The sequence below is a fragment of the Papio anubis genome, chromosome 5 (assembly GCF_008728515.1).
Source record: "Papio anubis isolate 15944 chromosome 5, Panubis1.0, whole genome shotgun sequence".
NCBI lineage: Eukaryota > Metazoa > Chordata > Mammalia > Primates > Cercopithecidae > Papio > Papio anubis.
The window spans coordinates 146609722-146624911 of record NC_044980.1 but is presented as its reverse complement, the minus strand read 5'-3'; the positions used below and the strand labels follow the sequence as shown (position 1 = coordinate 146624911).

The window sequence follows — 15190 nt, the reverse complement described above, 5'->3', positions numbered from 1 at the left end:
CCTTTGATTTGTACCGGATTTGTAAAGAACTTTCACATAAGTATTTCCACTTCTATTTCAACACAAGGCAATTGAGGTCCCCAGGAGTCAAGATAGGGACCAAAGTCACTCAGCTAGTAGGCGATGGTGCTGAAATGTGCACCTTGGGGTTTTTTTTTATGAGACCCACTCAGCTTCCTTCAGAGAGTGGAATCTCACACAGCAGATAAAACCCTCGTTTTAGTGGACCAGGCAATAACTTCTTAGCAGACAGAAAAGATATTTCCTGGTGTGAGGGCTTTGCCTTTTTCACCCAGGTGAGAAGCTGACCCTGGTGTGAATAGCGATGACCTTGATTGTGGTTACAGGGCTTTGGAGGGACTCCTCACATATGCAGTTGCCTGAATTCTTATATACAATGCAGTGTTAAGATCATGAACTCTGGGATCAGATTGACCTGAGTTCAAATTCTGGTAAGCTAGTGCCAGCTGTGTTACCTTGGGCAATATACTCTCAAAGCTGTACTTCTTCACTTATAAAATGGAATAAAATGAACACATATCTTACAGGAATGTTGTGGCTGGCTAATCAATTTGTAGGCTCCAGTGCAAACCGAAAATATGGAGTTTTTAATTCAAAAAGAGAAGAAGGCAGGCTCTGGTGGCTCATGCCTGTAATCCCAGCACTTTGGGAAGCTGAGATAGGTGGATTGCTTGAGCTCAGGAGTTTGAGATCAGCCTGGGCAACATGGTGAAACCCTGTGTCTACAAAAAATACAGAAATTACCCGGGCGTGGTGGTGCATGCCTATAGTCCCAGCTACTGGGTGGCGTGGTGGGGATGCTGAGGTGGAAGGATCCCTTGAGCCCAGGGAAGTCCAGGCTGCAGTGAGCCATGATGGCACCACTGCACTCCATCCTGGGTGAGAGAATGAGACCTTGTCTAAAAAAAAAGAAAAAGAAAAAGTAAAAGCTTTTTCCTTTTGTCCACAGTGTCATTGGCCTGCCATGGTGTTTTTATTTGCTATTTAATGTTTTGCTCCCTCAGACATGGGGATAGTTGCCAGGTAAGTGCAGGCTCTTATAGGTACCTGGGCCCTACCTAAGTGCACTGGGCCACGGGGGAACCGAGGCTCCATGTCCCAGTACATGTTTCATTGTCCCATTGGACTTCCCTTAACAAATTGGAATTCAAAGATGAAATTATTAAACACTTCAAGATGGGACCACAGAGATTAAACCCCCAAACGTTGGCCTTTCTAAGTGTGGTCTTGAATGCCTGTACTGGTTGCATATTCATGAAGGCAGACCTGAATATTCCTGCAAAACATTTAGCACAGTCTCTGCCCATAGTAAGGACTCAGTAAGTGGTCGGTAGAGAGAGTCAATTTTGCTCGCTCACTGGTCACCTTAGGAATCTCATAGCTCAAGCCTTCACTTGAGCTTTGCACCTCCAGCCTGGCTTAAGGAAGAGGCAGGGAAGGTATCATTATTGCCTTTGTACAAATGGGAAAACTGAGACCCAGAGAGGGAATGGGTCTTGGCTACATTCAATCTGCAGTTCATAACAGAGGCAGAACTGAATGGTGATTTCTAGACTCTTAGTCAGTGCTAAGCATCCCAAGCTGAGGACCTATTCTGGACTTCAACAGTGGGTAATTCTGAGTGGCCACAGCATCTGTCAGGGACTGCCTCCTCTGCCCAAGCCCCTAATGTAGCTTTCCAAACCCTGGCGCAATACCAGCCTCCTCCAGAAAGACTTCCCTGCCAAGAAACTCCCCAGAGTATTTTTTCCTTCATATGCACATTTATCCAAAATTTATTCATATGGAATGTAGTTTATTCCCTGTGTTTCTTACATTACCAAACATTATGAGCATATTTGTCTAATAAGACAATAATATTTTTAACCTTATTTTTAATAGCTTTATATTTCATTTTTAGAGAAGCTCTACTTTATTTGACCAATCCTTTTGTAGGACACTCAGGTGGTTTCTAATTTTTGGTTCTTATTTTTCAGTTGGTTCTTATTTTTCAGTTACTACAGGGAAATGTACCAAGTTCTTAAGAGCATGTGCTCTAGAGGCAAACTGTCTGGGTGTAAATCTAGGTTAGATGTGTGAACTTGAGCAAGTAGTTCACTTCTTGGAGCCTCAATGTCTTTGCCTATAAACTCAGAATATTAGTGAGGATTAAATAAGTTAACATATAAATAGCATTTAGGAAATGAAATGAGTAAGTGTCATATATGTGTTAGCTAATATTCTGTTATCTCTATTACTTTGATAATGCTGTAGTTGATACCATTTTACATACATCTTTGAACATATAAGTGATTATTTCCCAGAAGTTGCATTACAGGATCTGAGGAATGAGTGTTCTGAAGGTTGGCATGAAATGTCTCCACAATTTATGGAAGCTCCCTGAAGCTGACAGGGAGATCAAAGGGGCTGAGGTTGGGGTGGGGTTTAAGATTAAGCCCCAGGCTTTGGCTGGGAACATTTGTCATGATGTGAGTGTGATGCATGGGACATTTGTACATCCAGTTTTTCCACTTCGGGGCTGAAAACAGGAAGGATAGAGAGTATAAAATCCTTCCAGAGCACCCGAGAAAGCATCTAGCAGGCTAGCAGAGACAGCAGTTTGCTCTCTAGCTTCAGAATGGTTAAGTGGGTATTTTTCTCTGTAGTCTTCCTTGGTTCCTGCCATGCTAAGGAATTTGGGCCTTGGATCCATGGGAGTTGAGATGATATTGAATGGGATCATTGAGTCGCAGGCAGCCAAGGATCTGTGATAGGGCTGCCACTTTGGGTATAGGAACAGGGAGGATTAATGGCTGCTTTTGTGGTTTGCCTGCTCCCTAGTATCTCCTTTGTCAACAGCCGTCCATGATGAATTTATAGCTTAAAAAAGCAATTTGTTTTTATGATGTCCTTTGTACAATGCAAATACCCAGGGAAGATATATATTTCACAGAATGAGAGAGTCATAGAATTTGAGAGATGGAAGGGAACAAATTCCATCCAATAATTATTTTAGAGCAGACATTCTCAAACATTCCTTGGTGGGTCAGAATCCTACATGAGAATCACCTAAGGGCTTAAAAAGGTAGGTTCTTAGGCCCACACTTAGTCTGATTTAGGGTCTTGAGTGGGTCACAGGAATCTGCCTCTTTAAGAATCCTCCCAGGACACACTAATGCAAGTGGGTTACACTTCGAGGAACTTTGTTTTATAACATTCCCAGCAATTGGTTACTTTTAGTGTTGGGGGCTCACTACTTTGGGAGACAGCCCATTCCTATTTTAGAATAGGTCTGACTATAATAAAGTTATACTTTACATGGAGCTGGAGTCTGCCTCTATATAAATTCCACCCACTGGTCCCAATTCTACCTACTAGGGCCACATGGAGAAGGTCCAATTTCTCTACCCTTGGATGGGCAGTGAGACCTGATATTTATACACCATGAGAGTTTGTGAGTCAAAGGCAAGTTAGAAGAGAGCACCTATACCTCTGAGTCGGCTGTGCTGTGAGAAACTCATCTCCCGTTCTGTTCTTTTTTTTTTTGAGATGAGGTCTCACTCTGCCACCCAGGCCGGAGGGCTTTGGCACCATCTCGGCTCACTGCAGCCTGAACCTCCTGGGCTCAAGCCATCCTCACATCTCAGCCTCCTGAGAAGCTGGGACTATGGGCATATACTACTGAGCCTGGCTAATTTTTGTGTTTTTTTGAGAGACAGGTTTTACCATGTCATCCAGGCTGATCTTAAACTCCTGGATTCAAGTAATCCACCCATGTTGGCCTCCCAGTGTTGGGATTACAGGCGTGAGCCACTGCACCGGGCCGTCTGTCACCTGCTCACTGGGCATGGATGCCTCCTTCCAAACTCGGGCTGAGTGGTCTTCAGATCAGAGGGCAGACTCCCTGTGGAGGAGGAAAGGAGTGATTGGGAGAGTCAAGGGGGCTATGAACTGATTCCTGTGATCCAGGGATGCCGGGGAGCTGAGCAGATGCACAGCCAGGTGCAGAACCTGGGTTCTTCCCTGAGTTCTCCAACTCCCTAACAGATTTTGAGCACCTCCCTACCTCCTTGGGCCTCAGTTTTCCCTTATATAACTGTTCTTCCAGTCCTCACCATCTGCTGTCACATTTTTAATGCCCTGTGCTCTCTGCTCTGGGCAAGTTTTCTGGTGAAGGTGGCAGGGGGAGGTGTCGGCATTCTTAGGAAAGAATAAAACAATCCAGGCTGAGAAGGAACACACTTACTCATCCAGCAGAGCTGTGCTTGTGGAGTTCAGGGCTGGGTGGATGTATGAGGAATGGAGGTGCAGACTCTAGGTGGCTGTCATCCCTCCTCTGAAATAAGGTATCAGGGCTGCAGGTCCCTGGAGCCTGTGCTCCCCGGGCTGGAGGGACCTCCCTGCGGGGGGTCTGTCTGTGGCGCACCATGGCGAAGCCTTCCCTATGGAGGGGAGCCCTTCAGACTTGTGGGCTCTTTGAGGCCAAGGCCTTGATGAGGGAGACATAGGACAGGAGAACAAGGAGGTATATGCAGCTTCAAAGCGGCCTGATTCTGTACCCCACCCTGGGCCTGACCCAACTCTGTCTTTTGTCGGGAGATATCTGCAGAACTCTGCAGCTGCCGACTCCCTGTGAGTACTTGGGAAATTCCTCTAACCTCTTTGAGCCTCCATTTCTTCATTTATCAAACGGGCTAACAATGTGTATCTCGTAGGACTGATGTGCTCCTCAGGTAAGATAATGTTCATGAACCAGCTCTCTATATTAGAATGTCCCAGGAAGAGGTCAGCTGCTATTATTCTTTGTTCTCAGGTTGATGTACACAGAAGCAATACATCTCAGTTGAGACGAATTCTGTCCTGAAGTGTGAGTTCCTGTGTTCCTGCTTACATGAGATTTTTTTTCTCTGTATCCTAGACATGTCCTTCAGGGGGCTGTAACTTGGGGTGCAGTGGGAGAAGGGGCCTTATCAGCAGGAAACTATCTCCAGAGTTTCTAGAAATCTGGATTAGGATCTACAGAAAATGTGGTCTATCAGGTATTCTGGAACTACAGATAAACAATACTGGGGTCAGAGGCCATGTCAGCTATGAGCAGAAATAAATGGTCACTGGGGAACTTACATCTGTAAATTGCTGAATTTCAGATGTACTAGCTCATGTATACCATATGTACATGCATCATCTGGTTACGCTCATGTCATTTCATTATACCAGGTGGCCACGCATCCATTCCAATAGCCCACAGGAGCCCCAAAGGCTGACCCCAGGCTGTGCAGTGCTTAGCAGGGGCTCCGGGTCTTTCCTGGGGTGTTAACTATAGCGCCACCAGTCAGTGTTGATGTGTGAGCTGGGATGTTTCCCTCATTCATAGTCCTGCCCTACTTGGCAGGACTGGGAGAGAGTCTGAGGTTCTCGTCCAATGGCACCAATTTTCTTGTATCATTTTAGAAATGTCTCCCTCCTTCTGTGGACTTCAGTTTCTTCTTCTGTAAAATGGGTTCCTAATCCCTTCCCTGCCCACCTTGGAAAGTGGCAGTGAGGCTCTAATTGAATAATATAATAGATGTGAAATTGCTTTGAGAAAGCTGAAAAAACCCTATACACGTATAAGAGAGAGGAGAGGGAGGATGGGAGGTGGATAAAGAGGAAGCAGATCCTGGTCACTGCAGGTCGTGTTGTCAAGCCAGCCTCTCATCTGAGCCTGTTTTCTCTCCACCATCCCCTTCAAGGTGTGGCAAAGACGATTACAAGAAGGTGCAGCAGAAAGAGAAGGGGAAGCTGAAGAGTGACCTCCATGAGGAGCAGCGGAGGTGGAGCACGTGGTGAGTCTCCTGGATCCCCACTGGGTCAGAACAGTCAGGAGGTGAGGCTCACTGGTCATAGCCAGCAGCCCGTGTGGATGTCTTGCTGCAGTGACTGCGCTGCCCAGGTTGGGCTGATCCTAGTAAGCAGGTGTCCTGGGAGGAGGAGAAGCTGGCTTTGCTCAGGAATAAGAGGACTCAGGAACAGTGCTGTTGGCCATCTGCGAAGTGACTTTAGTGCTTCATGAATAAGTCAATCAACCTTAAATGGCTATAGGGATGGTTTTAAAACCTACCTATAGAAATTAACAAGTTGGGCTGAGAGGCCTGGGAAAAGGGACTGTGGCTTCACAGGGCAGTGGTGACTTTATGGTCACTGTTCCTTTCTCCAGAGCTGAGGAACTCAGCTGCTGATTCCGAGCAGAGTTGGGGAAAGAGTCCCTGCTCCATCAAAGAGTCATTTGTCTAAGTCCGGTGTCTAAGAAATGGTATTCCCAGATAACATTCTCCTTTCTGTCTGGACACGTATCTTCCAAGGAAATACCTCTTTAACCTGTGTCATTGCCTTCCGGTTAGAGCAGCTTTGGAGATGTCCTAAAGCAGGAAAAGTTAGTTTGCGCCGTCCACTCCCATGGATTTTTTCTGATTGCTTCTTTCTCCTCTATCCTCTCCTTTCAGCTCCTCAATGCCTGGGGCCCTCTCCCTCCTTCTACCTTTATCACACTCTCTGGAAAGTATCTGATAGCAGCTGTTTATATTTTAGGGTGAATTAGGTTAAGACCATAGGCTTCTAAAAGCTGTTGTCAGAATTTGGACTAAAGTATCTGTTTCCCCAGTGCCATGTTTCCTTCACTGCCCCAGGTCATACTTCTCTGTCATTGCTTCTCAGTGTAGCTCCCCATAATGACTTGTTTTCCTGTTTAGTGCCCTGTGCATGTTCCATACCTAGCTGGGTCTGGAGAAGGGGGAGGTCCTCTGAATGCAGTGGGGGCTCCAGATATGGTGGGAGAACCTAGCGTAGCCCCAGGACCCTCATGTGGACATGGTGTCTCCCTGGAAGAAGGACAAAGGCAGTGAGAGGGACGGCAGCAGCAGTGACAAGGAGCTGGCAGGAGTGCTGGTAAAAGGCACCAGACTGTGGTCTTGGACCCAGTACTCAGAGCACACGGGGAAACTGAGTCCTGAAGGGTGAAGGAACTTGCCAGAGGTCATGTCAGGAGTCATAGCAGAGCTGGGTTGGGCCCCAGAGCTGCTAAATCCCAGGGCAGAAGTGAACTGAGTGGGGAGGCATAGGATAAGCTCTGGCCAAAGGGCTGATGCCACCCCAGGGTGGGTGGAGGGAGTGCTCAGCGTCACACAGGGAATCAGAGCAGGGTCAGACTCAGACCAGGGTCCCTTGACTGCCAGCACAGTGCTCCTTCCACTGCCCTAAGCAGCCTGAGTTTTCTGAGCTTGAGTCTGGAACCTCTGTCTAGAAGGAAGCTTTGGGTCTCTCTAGAGAACCATCTATACCTTTGAAACAGACACTGTAGAATTACACGTGGGACCACAGGGATTGGCGTGGTCTACAGGGAGGTGGAAAACTCCCTGGCTGGGAACTGAAGCTGGGTCTTGAGAAGTCTGCAGGAGAGGGCCAGGGGCATTAAGGAACAAGGGGAATGGAAACGGCATGGGAGTGGAAACTAAATTCTGGAGACATTCAGGGTGTGAAGAAGTAGAATTGGAAGCCAGGTCCTGGGACTCCCATGACCTCCCTGGGAACCTCCACATGCCTTGGCCATGTAACCTCCACTAGTCCCCTCCGGCCTCATCTTGGTAAAGTTTGATTTTTTTTCTGCTTGTCATAGAAAAATAGAAAGTGATCATCAAGAAAAAGAAGGAATGCTTCCATTCACTGCTGGAAGCAGTTGACAGGGGGGTTGGAGCTCAGGAGGGATTGGAGAAGGGGCAGTGAGGGGGAGAGGGAGTACAAGAGGAATGGTTACACAACAAAACTGTCCACTTACACTAGCCATGCCTTTTGTGTCCATTTTGGTTTTATCACTTCATTTAGGTCATTTTGACACATAGCTCAGTAATAACAAAACACCAATGTTTATTGAGCACCTACTATATGACAGTCATGATGCTCAGAGCTTTAATCTCAATTATTTAATGTAACCCTCAAAACAACCCAACAGGTCTGCAGTATCATCATTCTACATTACAGATGAGCCAATAGGTTTGGAGACCTTAAGAGACTTACCGGAAGTCAACACAGCTGTGGGGTGGGTGAGGGGAGAGGAGAGCTTCAGATCTGGCTGTTTGACCATGTTGCACATCCTTACTCCCACCTGGTTCACTTCCAGGTCCGCTGAGTCTTGCTCAGGGTCCTCCATAAAGGCAGGTGATTTTGAGCCATTATCTCAGAGCTGCAGGTTTATGAAAAGCCAGGGAAGGACTTGGGGTGTGTGAAGCCATTTACAGGAACCCAGGTGTTCTGATTGACTAACCTGGCTCTTCTAACTGCTGGCTCCTTTCCCCAGTCCCCACCAACCTAATAGAAATGAGTTATAACTAGATCCAAGCATTTTGGTATGAACTCAGCTTGACCACAATCCTGTAGCATAAGCAGAGTAGAGTAGGGTAGAAAGATACTGTCTGGTCTCAGGGGTGGGAGATGAGTTCTGGTTCCCAGCCCTGCCCCTGAGCAGATGGGGGACCTTGAGTACATCTCTTACTGCCTTTGTGGCTTTAGTTTCTGCACTGTAGCCCTAAGATTAAAAATTCTACAAATAAAACTGTTTCGGATTCCAGGGCGTTTGGCTCCATCTTCTGGTCAGTTTTTGTCACTGTAGCTTTTTGCAGCATTGCCTGCCATCCACTGTGACCTGAGAATTTTGAGGCTTCTAGGAAACTTTCTAGCTGTGGTGGGTGGGAGGTGGAATAGGACAGCAACAGAGTTGTCCTAAAAGTTTAGGGAATTTCTGTGGTCTTTAGGTCATATTGGCTCAAGTTATTCAGCCTTCTGCTGATAATGGCTCAGCAGAGAGTCAGGGAGGCAGCCAGTGATGGACAAGCCCAAGTGTTAGAGGAGGAAGGTACATTGGAGACCAGTGAATGTAACCTCCCCAATGTACAGATGGGGAAACTGAGGCAATCTTCACCTGTGGAGAAGCCAAGTCTTGCTCCAGGTCACACATGTAGGTTCCAGGTTTCCTGACACCAAAATCCATACTGTCCCCCCCACTCTGTCTTGCTGCCTCCTCTTTCTCCCAGCTTTCTATCCCAGCTGATTACCTCTTCCCCTTGCTTCTGAGACAGTGCCATCTGCCTAACAAGCACACTGCTCCATCCACTTGCTACCACAACCCACTTCCTCCTGGTCCCAGCTCCAGCCCTGGTGAGGTGGAGTGCTCCCCTCCCGCACGCCCCTCTCTCCAAGTCACAGCTTTCCTGGAGGAATGAGGACATGGAAGGAAGCGGGAGGCAGAGGCCCGCATTCTCCTCCAGCTCTGCCCTTTTTCCAGCCTAGCCTCTTGGATCTTTAGTCTCTCCATCAGATACACAATCAACTCCATGAGATTACTGAGATTAAATGGATGGTTGGTGTGAAGGTGCTTTGTGAATTCTTGAGCCCCCTGTTAAAGTAAGAATTTCAGATATGTCTGGGTTCTTCTCAAGCCACATAAAACCCCAGGTGCTGATTGGTACAGACTTAGCCCGAGTGCTATGGATCCTTAGAGGAGGGAGATGCATGGAAGCTGGAGGAATTTGAAGGCTTCAATGAGAGGGTAGTACTTTATCTTCCAGCCCAGAAAGTATCTTGGAGGCATTCCCATTAACCCAGAGTCCAGTCTTTAAAAGCTCAGCTGTAATGGAAGAGGCAGAGGAGGATTAATTGACCCTTGTATTCTCCCTTCTCTTCTCTGGAGATAAGATGTATGGCCTCTAGTTTAAAGAGTGAGGCCCAGAGAAAGAGGCAGACATTGAAACCTTTCCCCACTTGGATCTTGAGCTCCCAATGCAGTCTTGTTTCTGTTAGAACTTCAGAGTGCTGGAGAAATAGAGAACGAGAAGGGTAGCCCTGCCTTTCTTGTGTGCCCTCAAAGGTGGGAGAAGACTGCCCTCCACAGAAAGCCCAGTTCCTAGTAAGGCAGCTCTAATCCTTTGAAAAGTCTCACTCAGCATTTCTCAAAGGTGGTTCTGAGACCCCTTGCACCAGGGTCACTGGGGGTGACTTACTGAATCAGACCATCTGGGATGGGCCTGGAAATCTGCACCCAAAACAGCCTCTGTGGATGAGGCACGTTGAACTTCAGGAACCATAGATCCCCTTCTCTGGCATCCCAGGGATAACAGCCCACTGCCCTAGAGACAGTTCTTACCAACTCTTGCTTACAGGACATGATTTTCTCTTTTTTAAATGTTCTGCTCCCTTGCCATTTTCCACGTTCTTTGTTTTTCCCAGTCTCCATTCCTTTTTTTTTTTGTTTTGTTTTTTTGTTTTTTTTTGAGTCAGAGTCTCGCTCTGTCACCCAGGCTGGAGTACAATGGTGTGATCTTGGCTCACCGCAACCTCCGCCTCCTGGGTTCAAGCGATTCTCCTGCCTCAGCCTCCCGAGTAGCTGGGATTACAGGTGCCTGCCACCATACCTGGCTAATTTTTGTATTTTTAGTAGAGACAGGGTTTCACCATGTTGGCCAGGCTGGTCTCGAACTCCTGACCTCAGATGATTCAGCCCTTGGCCTCCTGAAGTCCTGGGATTACAAGCGTGAGCCACTGCACCCGGCCTCTATACCTGTTTTGTAAGTAGAACATCATAGAATTTGGGGGGCTAGAAGTATTTGTAACAGAGCACCTTATCCAATTCCTCATTTTCTAGCTGGAATATTTTAGACACAGCAGGGTAGTCCCTGGCCTCAGACCACACAGTGCTAATAGAAGACCTAATCACCTGACTTTGAATTGAATACTCTTTTCACCATGCAGTTCTGTCCTGCTGTAGGAGCCACACTTTAGGGTGAGTGTCCACCCCAGACCCGTTCTTAGATGAAGGAATGGTCCCCTGAAGCTACCTTGGTGTCACATGACTCTCCTTGGCTGAAACTGTTAGACCAGGAATGGTCATCTTGAAAGGGAGTTATCACTGGGCATTGGAACTAACAGGTCAAGTCGACTCCAGGGTTGAGGTGGTAATTTTCTTTCTCTCACCACCTTGAGGATTGAGGTGGTGACAGAAAGGATGAGGATGGAGAGAGGGAGATGGAGAGAGACAGGGAGAAAATCACACACATTCAACAGGGAGAAAGACACAGAGACACACACACACAGACAGGGAAACAGAGAGAAAGACACAGAGAGAGACACACACAGAAACACAGACACACACACATAATAGGGGAGGAAGAGAGAGACACAGAGGAAGCAAGAGACTGAAGAAAGATGGGGGGAGGAGGCAAAAAGGGAAAACACATTCACAAAGAGATGGAGAGAGACAAGGCAATATAAGCACAGGCACACAGGGAGAGAGAGACTGGAATAGAGAATCCAGATTGATTCAGAGAGAAAGAGATAATGAAAGAGAAAAAGTCAGAGAGCCAGAGACAGAGCACCTGCCCTGGCACTGGGTGTTTTTCCAGTTTTTCCCAAGGCCCAGCTGACCTTCCTGCTTTTGCCTTCTCCAAGATACCCCCAAATCTTCCCAAGAAACTCTTTGACTCTTGAGCGGCCTCAGTAGGCTTCTTTCTCTTGCAAAATCATAGTTCTCAACCAACCCAACCTGGGAGGGACTTTGAGGAGAGGCCCTCACAGATACACCGGGGAAGCAAATGTTGCAAGCTGGGGAAGCAAACGCTGCATTCTGCTCAACAGATCGTCTGTCACTTCTCATTACCTCCAGGACCTGGAGATGACTCTATTCCTCGGCCAAACATCAACAAAGCCGCCAACTCCCAGTGGTTGGTTTGGTGTCTTGTCAACAGCAATCTTCTTGGAACAAACTCTCTGCCCACATGGAGCAGAGTTAATGAGGCTTGGGCTGTGCTCATGGGCACCTGCAGGCCTTTGCTGACTGATGCTCTTCCTGCCCCAGGACTGCACTCACCTTCCTCTCTGCTCATGCTTGGCCCAGCTAACCTTCCCACTCCCAGCGACCCCGCGCAGCCCACACGAGTCCTTCCCTTTCCAAACTTTCCTAGTGCCTACTGTCTCTCTTCTGTCCTTTGTCCATTTTGCTCCATAATTATGCACATAAAGGACTATATTACTAAGTCATAAGATCCTCAAGTTACCATGTGCATGGAAAAGGAAATCACTAAATTCATATCTTTTCAGATAATAGAGGCCATTAACAATAGGGAAGGTTATTTGGATGCTGCGAATCTTTCAGGTGCTGATCTAAGCACTTGTTACTTAGTAACTCATTTGATCCTCACAATTGTTCACAGAACAGACACCTAGGGCCCAGAATAGTTAAGAAACTTGCTGAAGGTTAGATCTTCAGTAAATGACCAAGGACAAAGATTTCATGGCCCTGTTCTTCTGCTTTCCCATGTCGCTGGCCAGAGCCTCAAAATCTGCCATTGTAATTTTGTCCTTTTACTTTAAGGCTGCAATTCCTATAAAGTATAGATTTATTTTTATTTCATTATTTATTTATTTATTAATTATTTTTTCTGGCAGAAGGATAGCTGAGGAAAAGAAGGAAGGGAAGGCTTCCCAGATCATCGTAAATTACCTCCTTTAGAGCTAAAATGTCTGAAAAACCAGCTCCTTCCCATTTTCTAACTGTGACCACTGGAACACTAGTTTCTTGAGATGTTAAATAGGTTTTATTAAAGAAAAATAAAGCTGTCAAGTAAGTGTGAGAAACTGGAAGTTAAACAGTTGCCTTGCAGCATGACCTCACAGAGCCTTAAGATGCTGGAGGCACTGTGTGCCTATAAGAAGGAGAGAATTGTATTCAGCACACACATTTCACCACAGGCTCTGTTCTTGCAGATCACCTCTCAAAATTAGTTCCTTTTTCATGAAAGTTTCTTTGAGAAAGCACTGTCTGAACCCGTTAGATAACCAAGTCAGCACTGCCCACAATCGCTCAGGGTTTTTAGGGCTCCCTGAGGATGGATACCTGGCTCCCCTTCACTGGCATTTGGTGGGCTTGCCTGCTGCTGGTGTCTCAGGTAGACAAGTCTGACTGACACAAGCCACCCGCATGCTGTGGCTTGGATGGCTTGTCGCCAACCAGCTGCTTTTACACGGTCAGGACCATGGAGCTTGTCCTTGCTTGACTTCCCTGACTCACTCAATGACTCACTTATTGCTTTAGAAACTGTTACTAGCACCTACAAGGTGCTAGACCCCGGAGGGATCCCCGAGGGAATCAGAACCTACTCCTGGACTGGGATCTGTTTGGGTGGACAAGATGAAGACACAGGGAAGCGGGAGAGGACAAAGGGAGGATGCAAACACAGAGAAGGGAAAGCTCATTTCCAGCGGTGGGGATGGGGGGAAAGGTTGGATGCTGGCGGGGGTCGGGGGGGGGGCGTCACCGAGGAAAGGTCTACTCACAGCTGGGTTTGGGAGGGTGACAAGTGGTAACAGGTAGAGCTTGTGGCTGAGAGTGGGCAGGACTCTCCAGGGCAGTGGCAGCAGGTGAGCCCTTGGCAGGTGCCTTGGCCCCCTCGGCCCCTCTGCAGTGGTGGAGAGTGGTGGAACCTATGGCAGCTGCTGAGATTCTCAGAGCTTGGACGTGCCCACTCATTTGACCATCAGGACCCAAGGGAGGAAATGCCCTTCTGTGCTCTCCTCCTCCATGGCCACTCTGCAAACTGGTGAGGGAGGAGGCATTTGTGTCTGGGAATCCGGGAGGTGGGAGGGGCGGGGGTGGGGGGGCTGTCCGTCCTCACCATACCCTCAACTGTGGAGGGACTCACAGCCCTCTGTTGAATGAACGGGTGTTCACTCCTGCTCTGAGCCCTTTTCTCCCTGCTCTGCTTTCTTTTTATCCAGCGCCTGGTTTTGGCATCTATCCATGGATCTACTGAAAGGTGAGCTACTCTAGACATCATTTTATTTTCACATGAAGCTCTTGAAGATCAAAAAAAACGTGAAGATCCACAAGCCGCTTTTCACACAATCGAGAGTCTTGGAATGTCAGAGTTCAATGAGCGTTGAGAGGGTGCATTGACATGCAGAATGGTGGCTTCTCAGGCCCCGTAACAAACAGAGGGTGAACCAGGAGTGGAGGCAGCCTTCTATGCAAACACTTCTAGGCAATGTTGTAAATAATACAATTGTGTATCAGAAAGAACACAGATTCTGAAATCCAGCTTGCTTCATGTTCCAGTCTCACTTATGGACTGTGTGAGCTTGGTTAGGATTTTCTCAAGCCTTTGATTCTGTCTCTGTAGAATGATGATGATGTTGTCTATCTAAAAAGATGATTGTTTTACATGAGATAAAGCAGATGAAGGTGCTGTGTGAATGAAGCAGTGAACACGCTGCTGCTGCATGAGGGAAATGACTCTCCCATCTGGTGTTTTAGACCTGGAGCCTTCTGACCACACGTTCTCAAGGATTTGTAGTTTCTTGCTTGCTCCACATTCTTTCTCATGTTGCTCTGAAACCTGCCTCCTGGTCACACCCCCACCCTCTCCTACACTGGGTTTTAATATTTTCTTCCTGAGCCTTTCTCTGATACCATAGCCTTCCAGATAACCTTAAGTGAGCCACATAAGCTCTCTGAGATCTGGTTTCCACATCTGTAAGACAGGCTTACTCTTTGTTCTCAACTATTTGTTGAGATTTTGCAGATGAAATGAGATAATATATACACATGTACATCATGCACAGGTGACCCTTCACCACCCGGGTTGGAACTGTGTGGGTCCACTTCCACTCAGATGTTCTTTCTCCTCCGCTACTTCTTAGACAGCAAGATCAGTCCCTCTTCCTCCTCTTCCTCCTCCTCCTCAGCCTACTCAATGTGAAGATGTGGATGAAGACTTTTATGATGATCCACTTCCACATAATAAATAGTAAATATTTTTTTCTTCCTCAGCTCACTTTAGAGTAAGAGTACAGTATGTAATACATGTAACACATAAAAATGTGTATTAGTTGGCCAGGCATGGTGGCTCATGCCTGTAATCTCAGCACTTTGGGAGGCCAAGGCGGTTGGATCATGAGGTCAGGAGTTCGAGACCAGCCTGACCAACATAGCGAAATCCTGTCTGTACTAAAAATGCAAAAATTATCTGAGTGTGGTGGCACATGCCTGTAGTCCCAGCTACTTGGGAGGTTGAGGCAGGAGAATCGCTTGAACCCAGCAGACAGAGGTTACAGAGAGCCGAGATCGTGCCAGTGCACTCCAGCCTGGGTGACAGAGAGAGACTCCATCAAA

At 47.2% G+C, this 15190-nt stretch overlaps 1 long non-coding RNA gene across 1 annotated transcript; it reads left to right on the top strand.

Moving 5' to 3' along the window:
- Positions 1–3735: 3735 nt before the first annotated feature.
- On the top strand, positions 3736–14272 carry LOC110743553. The gene is made up of 2 exons (XR_002522823.2): positions 3736–5825; positions 13798–14272. It is a non-coding gene; the product is annotated as an uncharacterized LOC110743553 (long non-coding RNA).
- The last annotated feature ends 918 nt before the right edge of the window (positions 14273–15190 follow it).